This window comes from Hemitrygon akajei, chromosome 6, assembly GCF_048418815.1.
Source record: "Hemitrygon akajei chromosome 6, sHemAka1.3, whole genome shotgun sequence".
Lineage (NCBI taxonomy): Eukaryota > Metazoa > Chordata > Chondrichthyes > Myliobatiformes > Dasyatidae > Hemitrygon > Hemitrygon akajei.
In genome coordinates, this window is record NC_133129.1 from 33091707 (window position 1) to 33112914 (window position 21208).

The 21208-nt window shown below is 40.5% G+C and overlaps 1 protein-coding gene across 12 annotated transcripts in view; it reads left to right on the forward strand.

The window, feature by feature from the left end:
* The window catches only part of LOC140728939 (teneurin-3), a 2305574-nt gene that overhangs the window by 442787 nt on the left and 1841579 nt on the right, over window positions 1-21208 (forward strand). The gene's annotated exons all lie outside the window — the stretch shown is intronic.

Sequence of the window (21208 nt, forward strand, 5' to 3'; positions counted from 1 at the left end):
TAGAACAGTGAAGAGGAGGAATTCCTTTTGCCAGGGAATTCATTACCCCATGCAGCTGTGGAGGCCACGTCTTTATGTATATTTAAGGCAGAGATTGATAGATTATTGATCGGTCAGGGCATGGCGGTTTGTAAGACCATAAGGCTATAAGGTATAGGAGCAGCCAGTAGGCCATATGATTCCTTGAGTTTGCTCTGCCATTCAATTGTGGGCTGGTCCATTTCTTCCAGTCACCTTCACTCCCCTGCCTTTTCCCCATACCCTTTGATGCCCTGACAAATCAAGAACCTGTCTAACTCTGCCTTAAGTGCATGCAATGACTTGGCCCCCACAGCCGCTCATGGCAACACATTCCACAGATTTCTCCACATCTCTGTTCTAAATGGACGCCCTTCAATACTAAAGTCGTGCCCTCTCGTCCTAGACTTTCCTACCATGGGAAACAACTTTGCCATATCTAATCTGTTCAGGCCTTTTAACATTTGGAATATTTCTATGAGATCCCCCCTCATTCTCCAGAACTTCAGGGAATGGGGAGAAGGCAGGAGGTTGCGGCTGAGATATAGATCAGATCAGCCATGATAAAATGGTGGAGCAGACTCAGTGGGCTAATTGGCCTAATTATGCTCCTGTATCTCATGGTCTCATGGATCCTGATAATGTGGCTTCCTCACACCATCACAGATGCAGCAAATGGTGTTGATGGAGGAAGGGGTTTTGAGTAAATGGGTAGTTTGTAATAGCTTGTTCACAACTCCTGCCATGGTCAAGAAAACCAATGCATGGGTGAGGATGTTAAGTTTTGAAAAGAGATTTCAAGAAAACTTCGGAAAAGCTTTCTCAGTTCTCCTGGAAATGTGCTGCCATATTAGAATTTGTGGTTGTGTATTTTAAAATCTCTGGTGTCAGGCTCATGGATGAAGTAGATGGCAAACTTCATAATTTATATTCCTCCGTTTTTCTTATGGATTATCTTCATCAAGTTTAATTGGATTTCTCCCTGTGAAGATCAATAGAGATTGTAAAATTACTAAATTAATTATCAGTTAATTTTTCAATGGGAGGCATTCTGATCTTTTTCAAGTTCTAACTCCATCCCCATATTACCTTATTTCTTTGATAATATTTTGAAATAAAATTAGAAGACATAAAACATAAGACGCTGGAAAAGAATTCAACCATTCAGTCCACCGAGGCAGCTCTGCCATTCCATCATGGCTGACTTATTATCTCTCAAACCCTTTCTTCTGCCTTTTCCCCATAATGTTTGACTCCCTTACCAATCAAGAACCTATCAACCTCCGCTTTTAATATACCCAATGGCTTGGTCTCCATAGCCATCTATGGCAATGAGTTCCACAGATTTACTACACCCTGGCCAAAAAATGCCCAGCTTATTGCTGTTCTAAAGAGATGTCCTTCTATTCTGAAGCTGCACCCTCTGGTCCTAGACTCCCCCACTATAGGAAACAGCCTCTATACATTCATTCTATTTAGGCCTTTCAACATTCAATAGGTTTCAATGAGATCCCCCATCATTCTTCTAAACTCATATAAACTAATTTCTTTATATTGTTAAGAATTCAAATAATCCTTATTTGACCTTCAATTAACGTCATTATAACAGTTTACAACACAATTTTTCTTTCTGTATGAAATATTTGAGCCACATGTCTTGTATTGCAATGGAAACTAATTGGTAAATTGGTATATTATTGTCACATGAACTAAGTTACAGTGAAAAACATTGTTTTGCTTGCCATCCACACAGATCATTTCATCACTTCAGAATATCCTACCAGGGGTTCATTCAATAGTCTTATAACAATAGGATAGAAGCTGTTCTGGAGCCTGTTGTAATATGCTTCTGCCTGCTGGGAGAAGAGAGTACGTACAGGGTGGGATGGGTCTTTGATTATATTTGCTGCTTTTGCAAAGCAGCAAGAGGTGTAGACAGAGTCCGTGGAAGGAGAGGCTGAGTTATGTGATCTGCGGAGCTGTGCCCACAACTCTCAGCAGTTTCTTGCAGAAACTAACATAATGATATTGTATTTTATTTTATTTCAAGAGCTATGCTTTCATAACTCATGGAAATTACAGAATGTAGAAACTGAAAACCTGAAATAAACGCTGAAACCATAACTTTTCCTATTTTGCCAAAGGGTCTTCAATCTGTACCCAGTCCCTAAACTTTAGTTCTCTTTCTACAGATGCTGTGTTTCCAGCATTTTCTTTTTCAGTTTCCTGTAGGAAATTTGAGAAGTCCTAAGAATGCCTTATGATTTATTTGGTTGTATGTCATAAACATCATCTATCTGCTGTCATTATATTTCCTGAACCCGAGGGGGATCAACATTCTTGCAGGCAGGTTTGTTAGAGCTGTTGGGGAGGGTTTAAACTAATTTGGCAGGGGGCCTGGGAATTGGAGTGAAGGGGCTCAGGATATGATGAATGGTTTAAAAAAAAGCAGAGCTAGCGTGCAAGCACACTGTCAGGAAGGGCGGGCAAATGATAGGACAAAATTACATCCAGCTGGGTGAGTATCAGTGTATTAGGGATGCAGAATCAAAAAGCATAGCAAAGAGTTGTATCTTAATTCACGAAGTATGAGAAGTTAGGTGGATGGTCTTGTTGCACTACTACAGATGGTGTTATGGTCATCAGTGAATCGTGGCTGAAGGATGCTTGTAGTTGGGGGGGTGGTTGAATGTCCAAGGTTGCAAATTGTATCAGAGGGATAGGAAGGTAGGCAGAGGGGGTGCGATGCCTCTGCTGGTACAGAATGACATCAGATCATTAGAAAGATGTGACAAAGGTTCAGAAGATGTTCAATCCTTGTGGGTTGAGTTAAGAAACTGCAAGGATAAAAGGATCCTGATGGAAGCTATATACAAGCCTCCCAACAGCAGCTGGGATGTGGACCACAGATTACAACAGGAAATAGAAAAGGCGTGTTAAAAGGGCAATGTTATGATAGTCATGGGAGATTTCAGCATGCACGTTGATTGGGAAATCAGGTAGATAATGGATCTCAAGTGAATTTGTTGAATGCCTGCGAGATGACTTTTTAGAGCAGTTTGTCATTGAGCCTACGAGGGGGATCAGCTATACTGGGCTAGGTGTTATCAAATGAAGCAGAGGTGATTAGCGAACTTTGGGTAAAAGAAACCTTAGGAGCAGTGATCACAAAATAATTGAGTTCAACTTGAAAATTGATGGAGGGAAAGTAAAGTCTGATGCCGCAGTATTTCAGTGCAGTAAAGTTAATTACAGTGGTATGTATGAGAGAGGAGCTGGCAGAAGTAAACTGGAAGGAGATGCTGGCAGGGATGACAGCAGAGCAACAATGGCATGACTTTCTGGGAAAAATGAGTAAGGTGCAAAACAGATGTATTCCAAAAATAATGAAGTACTCAAGTGTCAAAATAGTACAACTGTGGCTGACAAGGGAAGTCAAAGCTAATGTAAAAGCAAAAGCAAGGGCATACATCAAGGCAAAAATTAGTGGAAAATAGAGGATTAGGTAGCTTTTTATAAATCTACAGAGAGTAACAAAAGGAATCATTAGGAGGGAAAAGATGAAATAGGAAAGCAAGCTAGCAAACAATATCAGTTTGGACCTTAAAAGCATTTTCATGTATGTGAAAAATAAAAGAGAGGTGCGAGTGGGTATAGGACAGCTAGAACATGAGGCCAGAGAAATATTAATGGGGCACAAGCAGTTAACAGATGAACTTCATGAGTATTTTGCATCAGTCTTCACTGTGGAAGATACTAGCAGTATGCCAGATGTTGAAGGGTGTGAGGGAAAAGAAGTGAGTGCAGTTACTATTACAAGTGAGAAGTTGCTCCAAAAGCCAAAAGACCTAAGAGTAGATAAGTCAGTTGGACCAGATCAACTGCTCTCTAGGGTTCTGAAAGAGGCAGCAACAGAGACTGTGGAGGCAATAGTAATGATCTTTCAAAAATCACTGAACTTTGGCATGGTGCCAGAGGACTGGAAAATTGCAAATGTCACTCCACTCTTTGGGAAAGAAGGAAGGCAGAAGAAAGGAAATTATAGACCAGTTAGCCTGACCTCAGTGGTTGGGAAGATGTTGAATTCAGTTGTTAACGATGAGGATATGGAGTTTCTGATGACACAGGACAAGATGGGACAAAATCAGCATGGTTTTCTTAAGGAAAAATTGTGCATCATGAACCTGTTGGAATTCTTTGAGGAGATTACAAGTAGGATAAATAAAGGGGATGTAGTGGATGTTGTGTGTTTGGATTTTCAGAGGGCCTTTGACAAGGTACCACATATGAGACTGCTTACCAATTTAAGAGCCCATGATATAACAGGAAAGCTACTGGCATGGTTGGAGTATTGGCTCATTGATAGGAGGCAGCGAGTGAGAATAAAAGGGTCCTTTTCTGGTTGGCTGCCAGTGACTAGCTGTGTCCTGCAGGGATCAGTGTTCGGACCATTTCTTTTTATACTGTATATAAATGATTTAGATGATAGAATAGATGGCTTTGTTTCCCAGTTTGAAGATGATATGAAGATTGGTGGAGGAGCAGATAGTGTTGTGAAAACAGGTAGGCTGAAGAAGGACATAGAGAGAATTGGAAAATGGGCAAGAAAGTGGCAAATGAAATGCAATGTTGGAAAATGCTCGTTCATGCACTTTGGTAAAAGAAATAAATGTGCAGACGATTTTCTAAATGGGGAGAAAATCCAAAAATCTGAAATGCAAAGGGACTTGGGAGTCCTTCTGCGGAACACCCTGAAGGTTAACTTGCAGGTAGTGTCGGTGGTGAGGTAGGCAAATACAATGTTAGCATTAATTTCAAGAGGTCTAGAATGCAAGAGCAGGGATGTGATGCTGATGCTTTATAAGGCACCTTGAGTATTGTGAACAATTTTTTGCTCCTCATCGAAGAAAAGATGTGCTGGCATTGGAGAGAGTTCAGAGGAGGTTCACAAGGATGATTCTGGGAATGAAAGGGTTATCATACGAGGAATGTTTGATGGCTCTGGGTCTGTACTCATTGGAATTTGGAAGGATGAGGATGGTTCTCATTGAAACCTTTCAAATTTAAAAGGTCTAGACAGAGTAGGTGTGGAATGGATGTTTTCCATGGTGGGGGAGTCTTGGACAAGTGAGCACCACCTCAGGATAGAGGGGTTTCCATTTAAAACAGAAATGAGAAATTTCTTTAACAGAGGGTGGTGAATTTGTGGAATTTGTTACCACAAGCAGTTGTGAGGGCCAGGTTGTTAGGTGTATTTAAGGCGGAGCTTTATAGGTTTTTGATTGGACACAGCATAAAAAGTTACAAGGAGAATTCCGGGGAGTGGGGCTGAGGAGGGAAAAAGTGATCAACCATGATTGAATGGAGGAGCAGACTCGATGGATCAAATGACCTAATTCTGTTCCAATGTCTGATGGTCTTATGGGTATTTGCACCACTCATAATTATCTGCTTTAGTTTCTGAGGAGGAACTGAAAATACCAATAATACGCTTCGCAGAATATTTTCATTCTGTTTCATCAACCTTGCCAAATTAAGGAACTAAACAATTATTTTCAAACATCTGATCAATATTAATCTTGAATGTATGTACTCTTGGTCTTGTTTGTCATTAGATATGCTCCTTATCACAATGATACAATCTGTTAATTCTTTATTGAATTCCTCACTAATTTTCCAAATCCCAATGTAAAATAATCAATTTAAATTTCTCTCCCCAACTATAATTTTGCATTCACAACATTCCTCAGGTGAATGTAAGTTGTATTTCTCTCATTGTTATAATATCCTTATATAATGGAGAGTCTTTAAATCCGTGCAGTGCTCCAAAAGGAACACGTTACCTTTTTTGGTGATAATGTAGCAAATTATTCTGTTTGAAAATATTAAGTTTCTCTTTTAGTTTTGATGCCACTATCATTGCAGTTTATTTCTTGAAAAGGATGCTTTTTTCCTTTATTTAACATTATATTTTTTTGCCCATACCCTTTCTTCCAAGATGTATTAATTCACTTGTCTTACACTGATTAGCATCTGTCATTGACTTGTTCATCATATTAGCCTATATATGTCTTGCATATGTTCACAGTCCTCCAATGCCCCCATTGGTGTCATCAGCTTGCTACATCAATCCAGAGTAATACTACATATCCAATCCAAGATAATTTCCATGTTCATCATTAATTTCTTTGCAACATCCATCTCTAGCCACCCAACTTTATTTACGTTTATGGTTATATTTCTCTTCACTTAAGCACAAGACTTCATAAAATGCTTTTTTCAAAATCTATACAAGATTCATGACTGAATATTGCATACTTCTCTGATTTTCTTACTAGAATATACATTATTTTGCTATCTGTCATTTAAATATTGTTCCTTTAATGTTAGCAAGGACCTTTATTATTTCATGACAGATTTGTTCCAGTCAATTATTCTTGGCCTTGATTTTTCTTTTCCCTTGTCGATCTTTACACTGCAGTGAGGCTGCAATTTATTCAATAATACAGATAATAAATGATTCAACAAGAACTCCATTCTGTTCTGTACCAGTTTGAGGTCATGGGCCCATTTCAGATGCATCTCTGAATCATTTTTAAAAAAATATCAAGTGTAATATTACTTTGCATATTTTCATATGATATATCTCTCTGATAAAATTGAGATTATAATGTTGTTTGGAGCAGTACATGTTGATGAAACTTTACTGACAGCTGTTTCTGATGTGAACTATTAAAAAGTTAGTCGCCAATTAATTTTTAGCTAAGTAGCTCTTAATTTGCTACAAGAGCACATTGCACCAAGTAACTCCATCTCTGGTATCAATAACTATACTTCAGCAAGAAATTCTCATTTGCAATGAAATGGGACAGGGTTCACCTAAGTAGGTAGATCATTGTTTCTTTCCTTTTTCTCAGATGTCTCTCTTTCCTGATGACATGACTCCCAAGGACTTTCGTATCATCAGCCCTCTAGTTCTTCATGTGGGAACTTGTACAGTTTTGCAGACAATTCATGCATAATACACATATGATAGTTGTGCACATTCGTGAACACCTGTCTGATAACATTCCCTGGCATATGTGGCTGGGCATCAAGGACATTACTGACTACAGATGAGAAAACAACATTGACTGTTCTTGTGATACCTTACTCCCTGATGCTCAAAGCAACTCTTATGAATACTCCGAGGCATGCAACATAATGCCAGCAATGAAAGCTACCTCCTTCCAGGTGAATAGCCACAGTCTACAGCAACAGCAGGTGTGAGAAGAACTCTGCAGAGAATCAATCCCGTAATGCAGCCAGGCAAGGCAGCACCCCAGGCTGAGTGCCCAGGAAGTGTACACCGCAGCTCACTGATGTCCTCACAGGCATCTTCAACACTTCGCTCATCCAGGCTGCTCTTCCACCATGCTTCAAATCAGCCACCATGATCCCTGTACCAAAGAAATCTGCACCTTCAAACCAAATAACTAACACCCCAGTAGCATTGACAACAATCATCAGGAAGTGCTTTGAATGGCTGATAATGGCACATGTCAAAAACTCCACTCCTGCCACACTGGGCAATTACAAATATGTTTACTGATAGAACCGCCATAGTATCTGTCACTCACCAGGTCCTGACACACCTAGAAAACAAGGGCACTTGTGTCAGAATGCTGTTTTTGGATTTCAGTTTGGCATTCAACACTTTTGTTCCGGAGACCTTGGTTCCACAAACTCCTACTCCTTGGTCTAAATAGATAGATAGATAGATAGATAGATAGATACTTTATTCATCCCCATGGGGAAATTCAACTTTTTTTCCAATGTCCCATACACTTGTTGTAGCAAAACTAATTACATACAATACTTAACTCAGTAAAAAATATGATATGCATCTAAATCACTATCTCAAAAAGCATTAATAATAGCTTTTAAAAAGTTCTTAAGTCCTGACGGTTGAATTGTAAAGCCTAATGGCATTGGGGAGTATTGACCTCTTCATCCTGTCTGAGGAGCATTGCATCGATAGTAACCTGTCGCTGAAATACACCACTGTGTAAACTGGGTGTTGGATTTCCTAAATAATAGACAGTCAGGATGCACAACAGCTCCCTCTGCCCCATCGTGGTCAACATGGCTGCCCTTCCCCCCAGGGCTGTGTGCTGAGCCCATTGCTGTGCACCCTGCTCACACATGACTGCACGGCCAGACACCCAAGCACTGCGATCATATCATGGAATTTTCCAATGACATGGCAGTGGGGGGGGGGGGGGGGCGGGGGGCTCATCACTAACAGTGACAGCTTACAGAGAGGAGGTAGAAGAACTCGAGGCCTGGTGCCGGGCAAATGACCTCTTTATTAATGTCAACAAGACAAAGGAGATGGTATTCGGCTTCAGCAGAATTCTCCCCACTTACACACCTCTTTACATTGGTAGTACAGCCGTGGAAACTACAAGCAGTTTCAAACTCCTGGGAGTGTATTTCACACAGAGTCACTCTTTGCCCCAGGACACATCCTACACAGTCAATAAAGCTTACTAACACTTTTACTTTCTGAACAGTCTGAAGAGGGTTAGACTTTACACATCCATCCATCATGTCATCCTACAGATGTGCAGTAGAGAGCATCCTGACAAGCTGCATCACTGCTCGGTCTGGAAACTGCACTGTGGTTGAGAGGAAAGCTCTATCATGGCTAGTCAAAACTGCCCAATGCATCACTGGCAGCAACCTACCCACCATTGAAGACATACAGAAAGATGCCAGAAGAGGGCCAAGAACATCATGAAGGATGTCACACTGTCTGCTCACGGACAGGTTGTCCCACTCCTGTCAGGGAGGAGGCTACATAACATCTACACCAGGACCACAAGACTCAAAGACAGTTGCTCTCCACCACCAGTAAGGCTGATCAACACTCCATCCATTAACTTCACCACGGCTTTATTATTTCCCATCAGTCACATACAGCCTAGCGTCACTTTATGGACATGCGATCAATCTATGTATATAAGCTATCTTATGTATTTATAGTTATTGTGTGCTGCTTAGTATTATTATTGTGTTCTTTATCTTTTGTTGGGTGTTTTTGGTGCTGCTTTGGATCCAGAGTAACATTTATTTCATTCTCCTCACTCTTGTGTACAGGAAATGTCATGAAATATGAAATGTGAATATCTTGAATATCAATCCAGGGAAAAGCTACAAAAACATTGGAGAGGGACAAATCTTCAGTCCTTCAGTTTTGTGTGACATGTTAACTTTGTAGAGAATTTATTATTCAACTACTTTCTTTGTGCGAGTATGAAAAGAGTGACTCAATCTGATCCCACTTTTCTGGACCGTGTCCATGGCTCTGAATATCAGAGCTCAAAGTTCACATCAAGTACTGCTTAAATATGATGAAGATTTCTGCTGTAACTGCCCTTTCAGACAATGGATTTTGGGTTTTATGAGTGAAAATGATTTTCCTCATCCTCTCCTTGAATCCTTTTCCCAATTTTATCTATATTCCTAGGATTTTTACCCCTATGCTCAGGGAAGCAGGTGCTTTCCATTTACTAGAATTAGACCCCTGACCCTCTGACAGGTTAATACATCAAGGTTAAGTCTCCCCTTGATGTGAAAGAAAACAATATAAGCCTATTTGTGGCAAAATGAAGTACACCGTGCAGTTACATAGTGAACAGCAGAGAAACATTTCTGCCTAAATGAAAGAGCTCATACTTACATCGGGCCATGAAGGTGATAAAGCATGACTTCACAGATGTTTCATAGATGTAGAGTCAGTCAAAGTTCGGTGGCAAGATGTATCTTAAAGAGCATCTAAAGCTAATAGAGATGAGAGGTTTAATTTTTTTTATTATTAATTTATGAGTTCAAAGCCAATGTTAATTATCCATGGCAAATTGCCCATGGGTAGATGGTGGTGAGCTGCCAGCTTGAACCATGCCAGTTCTTCCGGTGATGATACTCAACAGTGATATTAGAGAGGGAGTTTCAAGATTTAGATCCAGCAACAGAAGTCAGAATCTTGTGAGGCTTTGCAGGAAACCTACAGTTTGGGAGCATCATTGGAGTAGCATTTATAGGTAAATGCAGTTCATTTTGTAATTTAAATACATTACATCTATTACACATTGATGGAGGGATGAATATTTATGTCAAAGGATTCCAGATATGCTGAATAAAATACCTCATCATAGTTGACTTGAATCAAGAGGGAATTTGTAATTTATACGGGATAGGTATAACTCAGAATTGCAATTAGCTCTATCATACAATTGACAAATCAAAGTATTTTCTTTGCCATTCCAGTCACCTACAACAGTCTTTGTAAAAAAAAACACTTGCCATGTAAATCTCTTTTAAGCTCCCCCACCCCTCACCTTAAAGCTGCACCCTGTAATATTTGACATTTCCACTCCGTCTATATCAGCCCAACCCTAACCCTAGCCTCTGACACTCCAAAGAAAACAATTCTGGTTTTGTCAGCTTCTCTTCATAACTGGTAGAAATTCTAGTGCAATTACCTTTGGAAAATTTTAAGCAGACTTAAACCTGAGCCAAAATCAGTTATGCCAGTGTTCTTTATTATATTTAGTCCTGCTTCAATGTTTACTCACTCAGTCAAGGTCTCCCTGAAAAGGGCTGTTACCTCTGGTAAAACTCGTGCTTTAAAATCCATTTGTTTGCTTCAGTACACAGGCACAAGTAGACCTTTTTGCAAAGTTTTTTCATCCAATGATACAATATCAAAACAAACTTACAAGTCCTTAAAATGAGTATTATACTATTTTAAGACATTTTTAATGATTATAAATCAGGTTACAAGTGGAATGGAAATGTGATACTTTTATTAAAACTAATTATTTTGCTTACAAACCTATTTCAGCTGTGTTAATAAAACTATAGCAGGTTAACTGCTGAAATACATCAAGGAATACTTTTATTGTGTAAAGCAAATTATGTTTTATTATACTCCCCAATTTCACTTGTTCATGGTCAATTTTACATTTGTGACAATGCAAATGAAGACACAAGATATTGCAGGTGCTGGAATATGAAGCAACGAACAATGCGTTGGAAGAACTCAATGAGCCATGCATTGGCTATGGGAGGAAAGGAATTTTTGATGTTTTGGGTCAAAACCCCACATCAGGACCGAGAGTGGACAGGCAAGATCTATAAATGAAGCATAAACTCATGACCTTTGTGTTCATTGATTGCATTCCATCCATCTATTGCACATATTACCATTGCAGGCTACCCTTAAACCCTCTCCCATCTGGCTTCATTTCCTATTCCCCGCTCTTCTAATGGTTCCCATTATCATCCTCATTCCTTGTCAGATTCCACCATGGTAGCCTTTGTATTCCTGATTATCACCCTCCCAGCTGTCTCCACATTCACTCTCTCCTCTCTCCCTTGAATCTATCTGTGTTTTTTTGTATGCAACCTCCTGTCTTCTTCTTGCCTCTGTCTCTCAACTCCTCCCCACCCCACCTCCCCTACCTGGCTCAACCTGACCTTCATCTTTCAACCTTTTTCAATTAACTAACCTCCTCTGGCTCCTGGTTCAGCATTGCACACACCTGCTTCCTTATACTGTCTATCTCTCCTCTCCACTCTCGGCCATGGTGCAGGCTTTCAACCTGAACTATCAACAATTCCCTTCCCTCCACAAATGCTGCTCAACCGACTGATCCTCCAGCAGGTTGTTTGCTGCTCCAGATTCCAGCATCTGCTGTCTCTTGTATCACCAATTACGAGTTCTAGACTCTGTGGTGGCCAGTGCTATCATGTTTGCTGTTGTGTGCTGGGGAAGCAGGCTGAGGGTAGCAGACACCAACAGAATCAACAAACTCATTCGCAAGGCCAGTGATGTTGTGGGGGCGGAACTGGACTCTCTGACGGTGGTGCCTGAAAAGAGGATGCTGTCCAAGTTGCATGCCATCTTGGACAATGACTCCCATCCACTCCATAATGTACTGGTTAGGCACAGGAGTACATTCAGCCAGAGACTCATTCCACCGAGATGCAACACTGAGCGGCATAGGAAGTCATTCCTGCCTGTGGCCATCAAACTTCATAACTCCTCCCTCTGAGTGTCAGACACCCTGACCCAGTAGGCTGGTCCTGGACTAATTTCCACTTGGCATTATTTACTTATTATTATTTAATTATTTATGGTTTTATATTGCTATATTTCTACACTATTCTTGGTTGGTGCGACTGTAACGAAACCCAATTTTGCTCGGGATCAATAAAGTATGTCTGTCTGTCTGTACTACATCTGCTAACTTTTCTAATTATTTGCTCTGCCTCCAGACAAGCCTTGAGAAAACCAGTCATTAGGTCACCCAAATCTCAGGACTCTGCAATCTCACCATTCTATTGCACTTTCTTTTATTTGGATGCCTGCTTTCATGTTCTGAGGTTTTAGTCTTTTCCAGCGCACCTACAAATCTATTCCTTCTGACAGCTGGAGATTTTTTATTTGTTGCCCTGGAAAACTCTGGGGACAAATCTGGCGTCGTTCTAAGGTGTGTATTAAATTTCAGACAGCATCTGTCAGCCTATCATGTTAGTTACTCAGGTGCAGTGGAAAGAAAAACTTTTAAGATTACAGGACCACAATCCTTCAAGGTAGAGTCAAGAAAAGAAATGTCAGTGCACAATATTTTCAACTCATCTCTCAAAATAGCAAGGCAATGCTATCACATAAAAATATGTAAAATATTAATGTGCACACATGGGGAGGAGTTACAGCCTTTCACTGTCAAAATTACAATGCAAACTGTATGTGACACCACCAAACTGACATTAAAAATTATCTTTGTACCAATTGTTGCAGTCATATTTTGCACCACAAATCACTTGATATTAGTACATAACTCTTGTAAAGAAACACCAGATGCTGTAGTTTATTGACTAGGGGGGCCCAAGTAAACTAAATGCATGATCTAATGGTAAGCTTGCAGTTAGATCCATGCTTAAGATCCCATATTCAGCACTACTTTTTGTGTCAAAGATTGAGAGAGGGTATTTGTTTCTTAACGTCCTTGTTCTCATGATTTCCCAGTGGATGAAACACTATTCCTAATACCTGGAGGACAGACTATAAGACATGGGAGCAGAATTAGGCCATTCAGCCCATTGAGAATGTGCCACTATTCCATCATGGCTGATTTTGTATCCCATTCAACTCAATACACCTGCCTTCTCGCCATATCCTTTGATACTTTGAACTATCAACTTCCGCCTTAACTATACCCACGGACTTGGTCTCCACCACTTGTCTGTGGCAGTGCATTCCACAGATTCCCTTTTCTCTGACTAATAAAAGATGCTCCTTACCTCTGTCCTAAAAGATCGCTCCTCAGTTTTGAAGCTGTACCCTCTAGTTCTGGATGCCTCCATCAGAGGAAACATCCTCTCAACTCCACCCTATCTAGTCCTTTCAACATTCGGTAGTTTTCAATGAGATTCTTCTAAATTCCACTGAGTGCAGGCCCAAAGCTGCCAAATGTTCCTAATATGTTAACTCTTTCATTCCTGGAATCACTCTCATGAACCTCCTCTGGACTCTCATCAATGCCAACATGTCCTTTCTGATATATGTAGCCCAAAACTGTTGCCAATACTCCAAGTGACACCCATTAGTACCTCAGTATAATCTCCTTGCTTTTATATTTTATTCCCCTTAAAATGAATGCCAAAATTGCATTTGTCTTCTTTACCACAGACTCAACCTGTAAATTAACCTTCTGGGAGTCTTGCTCGAAGATTCCTAAGTCCCTCTGCACTTCTGATATTTGAAGCTTCATCCCATTTAGATAATAGTCCGCACTATTGTTCCTTTTACCAAAATGTTTTATCATACATTTCTCAATAACATATTCCATCTGCCACCTTTTTGCCCATTTTTCCAATTCGTCTGAGTCCTGCTGTAATTGCATTGCTTCCACCACCAATCGTCATATCATCCACAAACTTTGCCACACACAAAGTCACCAGTTCCATTATCCAAATCACTGACAATGTGAAAAGTAACAGTCCCAACACTGATCCCTGAGGAAAACCACCAGTAATTGGCAGCCAACTAGAAAGGGCCCCCTTTATTCCCATTTGTTTCCTCCCACCTGTCAGCCGTTCCTCAATCAATGCAAGCATCTTTCCTGTAACACCATAGGATTTTATCTTGTTAAGCAGCCTCATGTGCGGCACCTTATCAAATGCCTTCTGAAAATCCAAGTAAATAACATTCACTGCCTCTCCTTTGTCCTCCCTACATGCCACTTCCATGAAGAACTCTGACAGATTTGACAGGCAAGATCTCCCTTTACAGAAACCATGCTGGCTTTGACATACTTTTTCATTATTCTCCTTGTATGCCAAAACCTCATCCTTAATAATAGACTCCAACACTTTCCCAACTACTGAGGTTTGGCTAACTGGCCAATAAGTTCCTTTCTTTTGCTTTCCTCCCTTCTTAAAGAGTGGAGTGACATTTGCAATCTTCCAGTCCACTGGGACCATGTCAGAATCAAGCGATTCTTGACGATCATGACCAATGCATCCATTATCTCTTCAGCAACCTCAATCAGGACTCTGGGATATTGTCCATCTGGTCTAGATGACTTATCCACCTTAAAACCATTCAGTTTGCCGAGCACATTTTCCTTTGTAATAGAAAAGGCACTCACTCCTGCTCCCTGACACTCACGGACCTCTGGCATACTGCTAGTGTCTTTCACACTGAAGACTAATGCAGAGTACCCATTCAGTTCATCTGCCATTTCTTTGTCCTCCATTACTACCTCACCAGTGTAATTTTCCAGTGGTTCAATAGCAACCCTCACCTCCCTTTCACTCTTTATATAACTGAAAATAAACTTTTAGTATCCTGCTTTATATTTTTGGTTAGTTTGCCCTCATATTTCATCTTTTCCCTTTTTATAGCTTTTTATTTCCTTTCATTGGATTTTAAAAGCTTCCTAATCATCCAACTTCCCACTCACATCTGCTGCCTTATATGCCCTTTCCTTGGCTTTAATAAACTTCTTAACTTCCCTTGTCAGCCACTCTTGCCTAGCCCTTCATTTGAGAGCTACTATTTCTGTGGGACAGATCTATCCTGTGCCTTGTGAAATATTCCCGGAATCTTCAGTCACCTCTGCTCTGTCGTCATCTCCGCCAGTATCCTCCTTCAGTCCACCTGGTCAAGCCCCTCTCTCATGCCTCTGTTATTCAATTCATTCCATTGTGATACTAATACATGTGACTTATGCTTCTCCCTCTCAAATTGCAGTATAAATTCAATCACATTATGATCATTGCCTCCTGTACATTAAGCTCCCAAATAAGGTCTGTGTTATAACACAACACTCAATCTAAGATAGCTTTTCCCACGTAGTCTCAAGCACAAGCAGCTGTAAAACGGCATCTTACAGGCATTCAACAAACTCCCTCTCTTACGATCCAAAACTAACCTGATTTTCCCAATCCCCTTGCATATTGAAGTCCCCCTATTATAATTGCAACATTACGCTTATTACATGCCTTTTCCTGCTCCCATTGCAATCTCAACCCCACAACTTGGCTGCAATGTGGAGGCCTACATATGATTCCCATAATGTTTTTTTTTACCCTGGCAGTTTCTTAACTCCACCCACAAAGATTCAATGTTCTGTGACCCTCAGTCACCTCTTTCTAAAGATGTAATTCCATCTTTTATCAACAGAGCTACACCACCGCTTATGCCTTCCTTCTTGTCCTTTCAAAACAAAACATATCCTGTGATGTTAAGCTCCCAGCTATGGTCTTCTTTCCGCCACAACTCAGTGATGCCCACAATGTCAGTCATATGTCTGTTGAGTTAAAGTCTGCTCTGAAACAGCAGACAATGTGCCACAAAACTGATTTTGAAATTTCTTCTACAGTTCACCCATAGGTTCTGCATTGTAAAGTTCTACCACAGGTTGAATTCTTTTTCTTGCACACTTATGTTTCAGGAAACAGTTTGTGTGTTCTCCTTGTGATCATGTGGTTTCCTCCAGGTGCTCTGGTTTACTCCCACAGTCCAAAGACATACCAGTTGGTAGGCTATTTGGTCATTATAAATTGTCTTGTGATTAGGCTAGGATTAAATTATGGCATTGCTGGCTGTTGTGGCTCAAAGGGTCCCTAGGGCCTATTCCACTTTGTATCTGAATTACAAAAAAAAAATTGAACTTTAGTTTGGAGTGATTCCGGTAGGGGGGCATTTATCCTACTAAGGACGAGTGAGACATTGAATGTCGATTAATACAGGACAGAAACCAGCCCAGTACAAACAAAATGGTGGAGAAACGCAGCAAATCAGGCAGCATTTAGGGAAAGGAATAAAAGGCCAACATTTTAGGCCGAGACACTCCAACACAACTGGAGAGGAAGGGGGTGGGGAGAAGTGAGAAGAAGGAGGTACTTGGAGGGGGGAAGGAGTACAAACTTGTTAGTGATAGGTAAGACCAGGTGAGAGGGAAGGTGGATGAATTAAGAAGCTGTGAGATGAGAGGAGGACGAGGTAAGGGTTTGAAGAGCAAGGAATCTAAACGGCGAAGAGAGTGGACCATGGAAGAAAAGGAAGGACGGGAACCAGAGAGAGGTGATGGGAAATGCAGAGAAGAGAAGAGGCGAGAGGGTTACCAGAATAGGAAATAGAAAAAGAGAGAAGGGGAGAGGGGAATTATTACTGGATGTTGGAGAAATTAATGCCCATGCCATCAGGTTGGAATCTACCCAGAAGCAGACCCTTTGGCACATGATTGCTCACCATAATGACAATATAGACCACACATCTGTCAGCATGTGATTTACATTCTTCTATTCCCAGTCTATTTATGTCTGCCTAAATGCCTCTTAATCATTGCTATTGTATCTACTTCCACATTTCCTCTGTGTTTAAAAAAAAAACTTGCCTTACATTCTCTTTTAAACTACATTTCACCTCCCAAACACTGTTAATGACTCCTCAGATTCACCATTTCCATCTTGGAACAAGCAGTCCTATCACATTGAGTACTTATATCCTTCAGCCTCCATAGGTCCAAGGAAAATAAAGTTTGGCCAAACTCACTTTGTAGCTAATACTCACTAATCCAGACAATATCCTGATGGATTATTCCTGTACCCCTCCAAAACTTACACAATGCTGGAGGTGCAGTGTAACCAACTTTTATGTATCTGCAGAGTCCATGTTCTTACTCTTCACCAAATGGGGGTGGGGCACTGTGCAGGTGCAATCTTGCGTATTCATGTTCGAAACTGCTAAAGGTGCTTTGCTTCAGAGAAATTAAGGCTCACAATGCTGATGACATACAAAACAAAGTAATCAAAGAAGAAGCTAGAACAGGCAACTTAGTCATTTGGCCTTGCTATCCTATCCAATAAGATCCTGGCTTACTTATTATAGAGCTAATCTTTAATACCTGAATGCAATTATCCTGGGGATATGTTTTTATTCCACAAGGAGAATGCTAGGTCTATGCAATGAGTTGGCAGAGGAAGTTGTAGAGGTGTGTACAATTACCATGTAAAAAGACGTGAAGGTAGGTACATGGATAGAAGAGGTTTAGAGGCTTGTGGGCCAAATGCAGGCAAATGAGAGGAACTGAGATCAACATCTTGATCAGTATCAATGAGTTGAGCTGATAGGGCCTGTGTCCATGCTGTATAATTTTTTGATTCTATGACTACCTCGGTGCCACTTTCCTGCACTGACCCCATATTCTTTGATTCGCTAAATGTTGAAAATTTTATCACAAATGTGCTGAGCAACGTAGCCTAGGCAGCCCTCCTGGGAGAGATTAACTACCCTCTGGAGAGTGATGCTTCTGCTCTTTACCGTGCTCAAGAGCCAGCCCTTGACTTTTATTCTGAGATTCCTGGTTCTGGACACCCTAGCCACAGGAAACATTAAATCTGTATCTATCCTGTTGAGTCCCGGATGAATTTAATATGTTTCCCAGACAGCAATGATGTAACTTGAAAACAAGAGGCCAGTACTAGAGAAGTGCTGGGTTCTCAGAGGGTTTTATAGCTGGAGGTATTTATGAAGGGCAAAGCCACAGAGGGATTGGTACAGTAAAAAGAGCTTTCAAATTTACCAATACCAATCCAATGCATGTTACTGAGAACAGGGACAAACAGTTGATGTGTATTAGACTACAGCAGCAACATTTGGAATATGCTAAGGTTTAGAAATTGTTGCAATGTATGCACTTTTCATTACAAGTTTCTCTAAAAAACAATTATTTCGAACATTGCTCTACACACTAGCGAAATTTCAAAATCAGGTTCATAATACAAGGTTTTCAAGCTGCTGTCAGAATTGGTGGAGAAACCTGGTGAATACGAGTTCCTCTTGACAATCCAAATTTTAAGTTTCTGTCTGAATCTGACAAATCGCTATCCAATTCCCGAATGAGATTATGAAGCATCTTTATTTCCCGATGACATCCAGCCAAAGATTATATAGTTAGTGCAGAGTGATAGACACCGGCTCATATCTTCTGTCTTAACTTACTGCTAATAATGGAGGAACTCAATGAGCCATGCATTGGCTATGGGAGGAAAGGAATTTTTGATGTTTTGGGTCAAAACCCCACATCAGGACCGAGAGTGGACAGGCAAGATCTATAAATGAAGCATAAACTCATGACCTTTGTGTACAGCTAATAGGCTTAGTTTGTCTCAGCATTAGATGTCAGAGAGGGAGAATATGACAATGTAATTGTGCATGCTAACATGAATATAAAAAGCAAGCAGAATCTGTAAAGGCTGTAGAGGATGAGACATGATTACCATGAGATTAGGACAGCATAGGCAGTCCTTCTGGAGTGCCTACCTATAGAAAATGAAGGCTGTAAAAGAGAAAGAACAGTTGAAACATTCTGTAACTTAAATCAGTAGCCACTTTATTAGGTACATCTGTATACCTGCTTGTAATGCAAATATCTAATCAGCCAATCATATGGCAGCAACTCAATGCATAAAAGCATGCCAAAATGGTCAAGAGGTTGATTTGTTGTCCAGACCAAACATAAGAATGGGGCAGAAAGTTGACCTAAATGGCCTTGACCATGGAATGATTGTTGGTGCCAGACAGGGTGGTTTCAGTATCTCAGAAACTGATGATTTCCTGGGATTTTCAAGCACATCAGTCTCTAGAATTTAGAGCAAAAGATGCAAGAAACAAAAATAAGACATCATGTGAGTGGTAGTTCTGTGGGCGAAAAAGGCCTTGTTAGTGAGAGAGGTCAGAAGAGAATGGCCAGACTGGTTCAGGTTAATTGATGAACCGTGCATTTCAACTGCGGTGTACAGAAGAGCATTTATGAATGCACAACATGTTGAAGCTTGAAGGGCTACAGCAGCAGAAGATACAGAGGTACCTAATAAAGTGGCCACTGAGTGCATGGTTCAAGGAACCATATGTATGGTTGATTGGACCTGCTCATAAAAGAGATAAAAGCAGCTTTAAAAGCATGTCAAAGACTGTGTCATTTGAATACTCTGACAACAAAATGCCATCAAGGGGATTGAAATGGAGATGAAAGCAGTGTCGAAACTGAGTAAATCTAATCTGTTTTACTGCAGCTGTAATTGAAATATGGCTTAATTCTTAATGGTACATAAATAAAACCATTAAAGCAAAGTATTCACCAGCTCAATCCTGTCCAATCAGTATCTAAGTGCACATAATGAGTACAGAATCAAGGTTTCTTTCTCACTAACTAAAACCCGTACTTATTAGTAAATCTGTTCACCCAGACCTAGCACACTTATAAGCAAAAAGCTTTACTAGTATTCCTTGTGAATTATGTTTTACCTATATGCAGTAGTTTTTTTTTTGAAACAGGGCTAACGGTAGGAGACACGTATTAGAAATCACAATCTGCTTTGTATTGACTGTTTTATATATGTGAAATTTGCTGTTTTCCAGCAGCAATACAGTGCAAAGACACAAGAAAAGAAATGACTCTGAATTACGAAGTAGGTATATAGGGGAAGAAAGAAGGAGTGATGAGGTCATATTCATGTGTTCTTCAGAAATCCAGTGACGGAGGGAAAGAAGTTGTCCTTGTTTCTTTCAGATTTATAATACTTAGTGATGGATGCCACCCCTTGAGGCACCTCCTCTTTACGGTGCCCTTGAAGGTAGTGAGGGTTCTACCTGTGATGGAGTGGGCTGAGTCTACAATCCTCTGCAGCTTCTTGCAATGCTGTTCATGAAAGCCGCCATGCCAGGTGGTGATACAGCCTATCAGAAAGCTCTCCACTATGTAGCTATAGAAATTCTTCGGTGATATGTAAAAAAAATCTCCTCAAAGTCCTAACAAAATAGAGCCACTGACCTGTCTTCTTCATGATTGCATCAATGTGTTGGGCCCAGGACAGATTTTCAGAGATGCTGTCACACAAGAACTTCAAGTTGCTCGCCCTTTCTAACCACTGACCTCAATGAGGACTGATGCACTTTCACCTGACTTCCACTTCCCAAAATCCACAAACACCCTCTATTCTAATCAAAACAATCTTCTTTGATATATGAAAGGGTTCCCCAGGAAAAAAAATATAGGTGGATCGAGGTGAGGTGAGGTGGATGATATGAGATAAAAGTAATTCTAAAATCCAATCAGGTTACCCAGAAAATTTCGAAGTACATTTATCGAAGTATGTATATGATGGACAACCTTGAGGGTTGTCTCCTTAGAGGCAGCCACAAAACAAAGAAACACAACTCCCAACCCATTAAAAAGAAGACTGTCGAACACCAAATGCACAGAGAAAACAATAAATTGTTCAAACAAAAGCAAGCAAACAGCTGAAGTTCACAAAAGTGAGTCCACAGCCACGAAGCCAGTCATCACTGCAGCTGACCCAGTAGCCTGTTAGTTGTAGGCCACATCCTCAGTTCAGCACAGAGATAAGTAAAACTCGCAGAGTAGCAAGCCACACACCCCTCTACATTTTTATACTTACTATCTCCCCTTTTTCTTTCAGTCCAGATAAAGGGTCTCAGCCTGAAATATCAACTGTCCATTTCCCTCCTTAGGTGCTGCTTAACCAGCTGAGTTCTTACAATGTGTTTTGTGTTATATCAATTTGGTAAGGTCCTTCAATGAAATTAACACAAATATGAAGATGAAAC